Consider the following 10,000-nt stretch of genomic DNA (forward strand, 5'->3'; position numbering starts at 1 on the left):
ACAGGTTCTGCACCCTGATGAGCTTGCGACGATTTCCTCGTACGTCTAGCGCCTCGTGCCAAATCGGTGCAGCGTACCGGAGCGTCGCATCCACCACCGCCGAGAGGAGCCGTCGCTTTCCGCACTTGGGCCCGCTGTGGTTCGCCATTAGCCGTGTGACCGCCTGTGCCACACGTTTCGCCTTTGCCGTGGCGTAATCCACATGCGGCCCCCACGACATGTGGTCCTGTAGGATGACCCCCAGGTATTTGATGGTCTCTTTCGGCATTCGCTCCACTCCGTTGATATTGACCGGGTGACGGGAGTTTGCCCTTCGCATCGTGGAGATCATGACCAGCTCGGTCTTGGCCGGCGCAAGCTCAAGGTGATGAGCCTCCATCCACGAGCTGATCAAAGAAATGGCCTCTTCCGCCAAGGTAGCTGCCTCCTGTGGTGTTGTCCCAGCAGCTAGAACCACCAGGTCATCCGCAAACCCGACCGTTTCCACACCGTCCGGCAGTGTCAGCCGCAGAACGCCGTCATACATTGTATTCCAGAGGGTCGGCCCAAGAATCGACCCCTGTGGAACACCCGCCGATAGTTTTCGTCGCACTGGCCCCTCGCTCGTCTCATAGATCATTTCCCGCTCAGAGAAATAGCTGCGCAAAATTCTCTGGAGCGCTGCTGGGACGCGCTTCTCTTGGAGAGCCATCGCGATCGCCTTCCAACTGGCCGTGTTGAAGGCATTCCTGACGTCTAACGCTGCCACCATCAGACATCGAGGATCCCGGCCGTTGGTGCGATGGAACGTCCTGGCGTACTGTCCCTTCTCGATGACCCTCTCTATAGCTTGGACCGTAGAGCGTCCACGGCGGAAGCCGTATTGGTCCTGTGATAGGCGAGGTGCGCTCTCATCCTCGAGATGTTCATTGAGGCGGTTCAAAACCAGTCTCTCGAACCCCTTAGGTGCCGCTCCCAGCATCAGCAGTGGACGACTTGACGACGGTTCGCCCGGTGGTTTGCCTGGTTTCGGGATGAGCGCCAGGCGTGCCACTTTCCACGATGCCGGAATCTCGCCGCTCTGCAGGACCTCATTGTAGGCCCGCACGAACACTTCCGGGTGCTCCCTCATCGCGGTCTTCACTGCCGCGTTGGGAATTCCATCGAGGCCCGGCGCCTTTGATGTGGCCATCCCCTCAGCGATGCAAAGGATCTCCTCACGGGTGACTGGTCGGATGGGCTCTTCGTCCTCGTCGCTTTCCGTCGCAATCGGCGGCCACTCGAACGATGGGTGGGCCGGGAAGAGGGCGTCGATGATCGGCTCCAGCACAGAACGGTCCAGTTCTGGCGGCGCTCGACTGCGCAGCTTGGCCATAACCACTCGATACCCCAACCCAAACACATCGTCCTCGACTCCGTCGATGAGCTCCTGCATGCAGCGCTCTTTGCTGCGCTGGATCTCCCGTTCCAAAGCCCTACGGTCGTCCAGCAAGCGGGCTGAAGCGGCGATACGGTCGTCGGTCTGCGTTGCTGTGCGTAGCCTGGCCTCGGCAGCTTCGCACGCATCTCGCGCCCTCGCGATTTCCGGGTTCCACCAGTATAACGTCGGAGCCTGCCGGAAATTGGTCTTGTGGATCCTCTCCATCGTTGCGTCGCACGCTTCTGTGAGCCCCCTGATCAGGCCCTCAGGTGTGCTTACATCGTCGAAACGGCCGATCCCAAGCGCCAGCTTAAAACAAGCCTGATTGAATTGGCTTGTTTTGTAGCGTGTTCCCGCGTGCCGCGTCATGCCTGCTGTACCGCCGTGCCCGTTGCAGTGTGGCCGATGCTGGTGTTCACGTCGGCCGCTGGTCGAAGGCAGTTTAGCGCTGAACAGCACATAGCTGTGGTCGCTACCGGAGTACCTACTGCTCACACTCCAACTGCCTGGCTCCGCTACGCAGGGACTCGAGAAGCTCACATCGATGACGCTTTCCCGTGCAACACCGTTGCCCTTGAAAGTGGGTGTGTTCCCTCGGTTGAGCGTCCTAAGACCGAGGTGCTCAACAACACTCAACAAGTCCTCACCCTTCGCCGTGGTTCTTGAGCTGCCCCACTCCTGGTTCCAGGCATTAAAATCCCCAGCCAGAACCATGGGATCCTGCCCCGCGAGCGTGAGCTCAACCGCTTCCAAGTAGTCGCCGAGTTCCGCTTGTCCGATGTTGGGGGACACATAGCAGCTGGCAAACGTTATCCCGGCTATGGTGGCAACTACCAGCCCAGGCACCGATGAACTCCCCAGTCGTTGGATGGGGTAGCCGCCAGTCGCCACTACCGCTACGCTCTGAGCCTCGTCGACCGCCCACCGCACGCTGTCTCTAGGTGGTTTGTACAGCTCGCACGCTATCACCACCTGCGCTCCGATCTCCCTAGCCGTCTGCAGCATGATGTCCTGCGCTGCACGGCTGCGCCCGAGGTTTATCTGCAAGACCTTCAGACCTTCCGGGTGCAGGACGGGTGTCCTACTCGGTGAGGGCCCTTGCAGACCGCACAACACACCTCCGCTGTGCAGGCTCGGGCCAGGTGACCCGGTTGGCCGCAGCGGATGCACGCAGCTGTCCGATCCACCTCGCTCCGGCAGCTGGCCCGAAGGTGACCGAATTCCAGGCACCTGAAGCACCGTTGCTCTCGCGACGTCGAAGCCTGTGCCGTCCGCACAAGGCACGAGGTGTACTTTATCAGTACATGTCGGTCCTTCAACTGCTCCGCCGCCTTCTCCGGAACGCGAACGAACGCCACCTTCGTTCCGTTCCAGGCTTTTCGCAGCTGCACGGCAGACTCCTCCACCTGCGACTGTGCAAGGCTGGCTAGAGCCAGCGCCACGTCCTGCTCCTTCGCTAAAGGGTCGATAGCGTCGACCCGGACCTCCACCATTGGCGTCACCAGTCTGGCGGCAGCTGGCTGGTCTCCCCGAGCGCACACCTCCTGCACGCATTTCAGGATCGCAGCCGTATCCGCTCCCTTCTCCACGTCCATTACCAGACGCGAACGCATGGTCCGACGTCCGACCCCAAGCTGGCTGTTGAAACGCTGCAACTCGGGAGCTGCTCGTACCAGCTGGTACACCTCGTCCCAGCTCTGGCCCTCCGCCGGTGCAACCTCGATAGCATCCAGCTTTATTTTCCGTTGACGCTGTTGCGCCTGACCTCCACGTTGCGCACCAGACGTACTGGCCACACCTTGCTGTTGCTGCAGCTGGGCCTGCGGCCGTTGCGGCTGGGGCCGTTGTTGCGGTTGCTGCCGCTGCTGCTGCTGCTGACGTTGCGGGAGCTGTGGCCACTGTTGCTGCCGCTGTAGATCAGCCGCCTGCTGACGTGGCGGCTTACGGCGCACCACCTCAACCCAGGAGCCGCCATCCGTCGTCTGAGGTGGCTTGCTCGTTGCCACCACCGCGTCCTGCTGATGTCCACGCTGCTGCGTGGCTCTTTCTGGCTGTTGCTGCACAACAGGCTGGTTATGGCCGATGGACTGCGCCACCAGCGTCGTGAGCAGCTCCCGCTCCTTTCGCAGCTCTTCCCGCAGCTGCAGGTTATCGGCGATCAGCCGCTCCTCCCGTTGTCGCGCCTCGAGACGCGCCTCACGCAGGTCCTGCCGAGCCTGCTCGGCCGCCGTTTCAAGCTGTACACGCAGGAGCGACACCTGCTCCTCCAGCTTCTTAACGACCGTGAGAAGCGTCTCGTTGTCCAGCTTTGCTTCGCTGATCATGCGTCGCACCTCGCTCGACGGGGAACCTCCACAGCCAGTCACCAACTTGGCCGCGTACTTGCTGGAGCTAGTGGCTCCGCTCACAGCAACGCCCTCCATTACAGGCGTCAACGGGACAGTGAGCCTCTTGCTCGAGCTCGCTCCTGGTTTGCCTTTGCTGGCAGCACTCGACTCGTCCACCGAGGGAGTGCGCCCCCTCAAAGTCCTATCCATGGCCTTCAGAAGGCCAGCCTGCTTGGTTGGGAATTACTGGATATATATTTGCTTCTTCTGAAACAAAAACAAATATTAATTCCAGCAATATATGATAAAACCAATAAGGACTCAAAAAATTATTTCCAGGTTCGCCGCTTTCTCCAACGTCGAAATCTCCCAAGCGATGCTGGTTGTTGTCTCCACTAGCCGTAATACCGGTACCGACCACCAGGTGACGCCACTCGCGAAAGCTCCGCGGTTCCCAATAGATGGCGCTGTTTGGTGTCTCCGCTAAAGCTCGCTGCCGGTGGTAGACTGCGGACTTGCTCCAGTTCACCGCGGACGTGCTGGATCGCTGTCAGGGGTTCACTGCGAACTTGTTTGACGTCGCTGTCAAGACGCGAACGCATTCCAAGCCGCACATTCACACGCGCCGACACACCTGACGCCGCTCTGCCGCTATTTTGCACGCACTATTTTATGCACTTTTCGGCTATTTCCTTTCTATTACCGTTTATAAAACCGTTTATCGGTGCCGACGCTATGATTTAATAACGCCACTTAATGTTTTTATTCGCCTTTTCTGCGTTATTTCCGCACTTTACTGCTCCCATACAAAATGTATGGGGAGACTTTCAACGCACTTTCCAGGCGAGCATCGTCCTGTTTCACTGATATAACGCCATAGGCGACTAAAGGGCACAATAATAAGGCACTATAAACACTTTCCCGTCCTTTTTCTGCTGTTTTTGCATGCAATTTTTCACTTTTCAAGGGAGCGACACAGAAGCACGTCCTAACACTGCAAATGACAGCTACGCACACACACAGGGATAACTGGCTTGTGGCCGCCAAGCGTTCATAGCGACGTGGCTTTTTGATCCTTCGATGTCGGCTCTTCCTATCATTGTGAAGCAAAATTCACCAAGCGTAGGATTGTTCACCCTTTCAAGGGAACGTGAGCTGGGTTTAGACCGTCGTGAGACAGGTTAGTTTTACCCTACTGGTGTGTGCTGTTTGCCGCTATCTTAACGGAATTCCTGTGCAGTACGAGAGGAACCACAGGTACGGACCACTGGCTCAATACTAGTTCGACCGGACTTTGGTATGACGCTACGTCCGCTGGATTATGCCTGAACGCCTCTAAGGTCGTATCCAATCCGAGCTGATAGCGCTTCTCAAACCCATTAGGTGATCGGAAGCTAGCGGGCTTAACAACCCTCCGAGATCCGTCGGTGCTGCCCCGCGCACACTGACGTCTCATCCCCGCTATAGCACTAGACTGAGCCGCAACGGGCGGGAGCACGCTGCACGTGGAAGTACCTTACCACAGGGAACCCTGGTGGCTGTGTTTCCGTCGACCGTGGATACAACTAGTTTCGACACCTTCGACCGCCCGCAAACGACGGGACTACAGGCTGGGAGCTGCGAGTTGTAGAGATGCGTTCGCATCGATCCTCTCAGGCGACCCATGCTTGCTGGTGCTCGCGTTCACTTTGGGAATGGAGTGTTCGCGAGAGTGATTGTTGTGTTGTGTGTGTACAGTTGGTGCTTGCGTGCACTCCCATAGTGGAGTGTTCGCGAGCTTAAAACGCTAAGTCCCGATTAATACTCTCCTCGCAACATTATGTGCGTGGCTCCACGCCAAGTGGGATTAGCGGTGCGAAACGCGATTGGTAAAGTCGATGGTGATGTGCGTACCAACAGGCGATTTGTTAAGTCAAATGCGATCTGTGGTGCAACAGGCAATGTGTGTTTATTATCAGGTGTTGTTGGAAGTCAATACGATTTGACTTTCAAAAATTTTTCTAAGTCCCGATTTTTTTTCTCGTCGAGTAACTACAATGCACTATTTCTATCGCAGCGGACTTGTTGTTCATGGCCTCAATGATCGCGAACGAACACGTATTCGCAAAAAAATTTTTGTATGAAAAAGTCACCACTTGGGTACCTCCATACAAAAGTACCAAGTTCGGGTCGAGTGGTCGATGGACGTCGAAGGTGAAAATTTTTCATCATCGAAAATTTTTTCCAAAGTTGAAGCAAATGGGCCCTAGAGTATGAAAAGTGAAACCACGGATCGATTTGAGAAATAAAAATTTTTGTATGAAAAAGTCACCACTCGGGTACCTCCATACAAAAGTACCAAGTTCGGGTCGAGTGGTCGATGGACGTCGAAGGCGAAAATTTTTCATCATCGAAAATTTTTTCCAAAGTTGAAGCAAATGGGCCCTAGAGTATGAAAAGTGAAACCACGGATCGATTTGAGAAATAAAAATTTTTGTATGAGAAAGTCACCACTTGGGTACCTCCATACAAAAGTACCAAGTTCGGGTCGAGTGGTCGATGGACGTCGAAGGCGAAAACTTTTCATCATCGAAAATTTTTTCCAAAGTTGAAGCAATTGGGCCCTAGAGTATGAAAAGTGAAACCACGGATCGATTTGAGAAATAAAAATTTTTTGTATGGGAGGGCCCCTGCTAGAACATTTTTCCCAAGTGCGACCATTTTACCCAGTGAGTCAAAAAAAAATTTTTTTCACGGTGACTCAAAACTTCAATATTAGACTCCCCTGAGTATGAAAAGTGAAACGAAAATCATTTTTGAGAAGAAAAAATTTTTGTATGGGAGGGCCCCTGCTAGAACATTTTTCCCAAGTGCGTCGATTTTTGGGTCGCCGACACAAGCTCGGGTCAAAAAAATTTTTTTTTCTCGGTGACTCAAAACATCAATTTTAGACTCCCCTGAGTATGAAAAGTGAAACGAAAATCATTTTTGAGAAGAAAAAATTTTTGTATGGGAGGGCCCCTGCTAGAACATTTTTCCCAAGTGCGTCGATTTTGGGTCGCCGACACAAGCTCGGGTCAAAAAAATTTTTTTTTCTCGGTGACTCAAAACATCAATTTTAGACTCCCCTGAGTATGAAAAGTGAAACGAAAATCATTTTTGAGAAGAAAAAATTTTTGTATGGGAGGGCCCCTGCTAGAACATTTTTCCCAAGTGCGTCGATTTTGGGTCGCCGACACAAGCTCGGGTCAAAAAAATTTTTTTTTCTCGGTGACTCAAAACATCAATTTTAGACTCCCCTGAGTATGAAAAGTGAAACGAAAATCATTTTTGAGAAGAAAAAAATTTTGTATGGGAGGGCCTTTGCTAGAACATTTTTCCCAAGTGAGTCGATTTTTGGGTCGCCGACACAAGCTCGGGTCAAAAAAATTTTTTTTTCTCGGTGACTCAAAACATCAATTTTAGACTCCCCTGAGTATGAAAAGTGAAACGAAAATCATTTTTGAGAAGAAAAAATTTTTGTATGGGAGGGCCCCTGCTAGAACATTTTTACCAAGTGCGACCATTTTACCCAGAGAGTCAAAAAAAAATTTTTGTATGGGAGGGCCCCTGCTAGAACATTTTTCCCAAGTGCGTCGATTTTGGGTCGCCGACACAAGCTCGGGTCAAAATTTTTTTTTTTTCTCGGTGACTCAAAACATCAATTTTAGACTCCCCTGAGTATGAAAAGTGAAACGAAAATCATTTTTGAGAAGAAAAAATTTTTGTATGGGAGGGCCCCTGCTAGAACATATTTCCCAAGTGCGTCGATTTTGGGTCGCCGACACAAGCTCGGGTCAAAAAAATTTTTTTTTCTCGGTGACTCAAAACATCAATTTTAGACTCCCCTGAGTATGAAAAGTGAAACGAAAATCATTTTTGAGAAGAAAAAATTTTTGTATGGGAGGGCCCCTGCTAGAACATTTTTCCCAAGTGCGTCGATTTTGGGTCGCCGACACAAGCTCGGGTCAAAAAAATTTTTTTTTCACGGTGACTCAAAACATCAATTTTAGACTCCCCTGAGTATGAAAAGTGAAACGAAAATCATTTTTGAGAAGAAAAAATTTTTGTATGGGAGGGCCCCTGCTAGAACATTTTTCCCAAGTGCGTCGATTTTGGGTCGCCGACACAAGCTCGGGTCAAAAAAAAATGTTTTTCACGGTGACTCAAAACATCAATTTTAGACTCTCCTGAGTATGAAAAGTGAAACGAAAATCATTTTTGAGAAGAAAAAATTTTTGTATGGGAGGGCCCCTGCTAGAACATATTTCCCAAGTGCGTCGATTTTGGGTCGCCGACACAAGCTCGGGTCAAAAAAATTTTTTTTTCACGGTGACTCAAAACATCAATTTTAGACTCCCCTGAGTATGAAAAGTGAAACGAAAATCATTTTTGAGAAGAAAAAATTTTTGTATGGGAGGGCCCCTGCTAGAACATTTTTCCCAAGTGCGTCGATTTTGGGTCGCCGACACAAGCTCGGGTCAAAAAAAAATTTTTTTCACGGTGACTCAAAACATCAATTTTAGACTCTCCTGAGTATGAAAAGTGAAACGAAAATCATTTTTGAGAAGAAAAAATTTTTGTATGGGAGGGCCCCTGCTAGAACATTTTTCCCAAGTGCGTCGATTTTGGGTCGCCGACACAAGCTCGGGTCAAAAAAAATTTTTTTTCACGGTGACTCAAAACATCAATTTTAGACTCCCCTGAGTATGAAAAGTGAAACGAAAATCATTTTTGAGAAGAAAAAATTTTTGTATGGGAGGGCCCCTGCTAGAACATTTTTCCCAAGTGAGTCGATTTTTGGGTCGCGACACAAGCTCGGGTCAAAAAAAAAATTTTTTTCATGGTGACTCAAAACATCAATTTTAGACTCCCCTGAGTATGAAAAGTGAAACGAAAATCATTTTTGAGAAGAAAAAAATTTGTATGGGAGGGCCCCTGCTAGAACATTTTTCCCAAGTAAATTCGATTTTACCCGGTGAGTCAAAAAATTTTGATAAAAATATTTTTCCAAAATCGTGTTCATTGCCTATTATAAGGGACCAGGTCAGCTCACACGCATTTTTGGAGACCATATGGAAAGTGCGTCTGGGATTGCGGAAATTAAGTTTAGAGTGTTAAATGATGGTTTCGCAATCCCGAAAGGCTCAAAATCCACCCTAAGGTTCCCCGGGTGAAATGTGGTTTCCAAGGTGTGAGCACTATCGGTGATAGAGTTGGAATGTGATTTCCAGAGCGCAGGGCGACTGGGCTAGAGCGAAAATCATAGACAAAGGTAAGTATTGGACTGAACGACTCGAAGCAAACGAAAATCATAGACAAGGGTAATGGACTGAACGACTCGAAGCAAACGAAAATCACATACAAGAGTAATGGACTGAACAAATCGAAGCAAACGAAAATCACATACAAGAGTAATGGACTGAACGAATGGAAGCAAACGAAAACCACAGACAAGAGTAATGGAGTGAACGAATCGAAGCAAACGAAAACCACAGACAAGAGTAATAGAGTGAACGAATCGAAGCAAACGAAAGTCATGGACAAGAGTACTGAAAATCGGACCAAACCTCTAGAAGCACACGAAAATCATGGACAAGAGTACTCAAAAACACGGACCAAACCTATCGAAGCACACGAAAACCATGAACACAGGGATAACTGAGAACGAACCTACCTATCAGAGCATGTGAAAGCATGGACAAGAGTACTGAAAATCGGACCAAACCTCTAGAAGCAAACGAAAATCATGGACAAGAGTACTCAAAAACACGGACCAAACCTATCGAAGCACACGAAAACCATGAACACAGGGATAACTGAGAACGAACCTACCTATCAGAGCATGTGAAAGCATGGACAAGAGTACTGAAAATCGGACCAAACCTCAAGAAGCACACGAAAATAATGGACAAGAGTACTCAAAAACACGGACCAAACCTATCGAAGCTCACGAAAACCATGAACACAGGGATAACTGAAAACGAACCGAACCTCTCGTAGCAAACGAAAAACATGGACAAAATTATTCGAAACGAACCGAAGCTCGATGCGAAAAACATGGAAAAGCAAGCCCGTAAGTCGCACTATCAAGCCCATAAGTCGCACTATCAAGCCCGTTAGTCGCACTATCAAGCCCATAGGTCGCACTATCAAGCCCGTTGGTCGCACTATCAAAGCCCGTTAGTCGCACTATCAGGCCCATAAGTCGCACTATCAGGCCCGTAAGTCGCACCAAAAAGCCCGTAAATTGCCC

The sequence above is a fragment of the Anopheles moucheti genome, assembly GCF_943734755.1.
Source record: "Anopheles moucheti chromosome X unlocalized genomic scaffold, idAnoMoucSN_F20_07 X_unloc_3, whole genome shotgun sequence".
NCBI classification, from domain to species: Eukaryota; Metazoa; Arthropoda; class Insecta; order Diptera; family Culicidae; genus Anopheles; species Anopheles moucheti.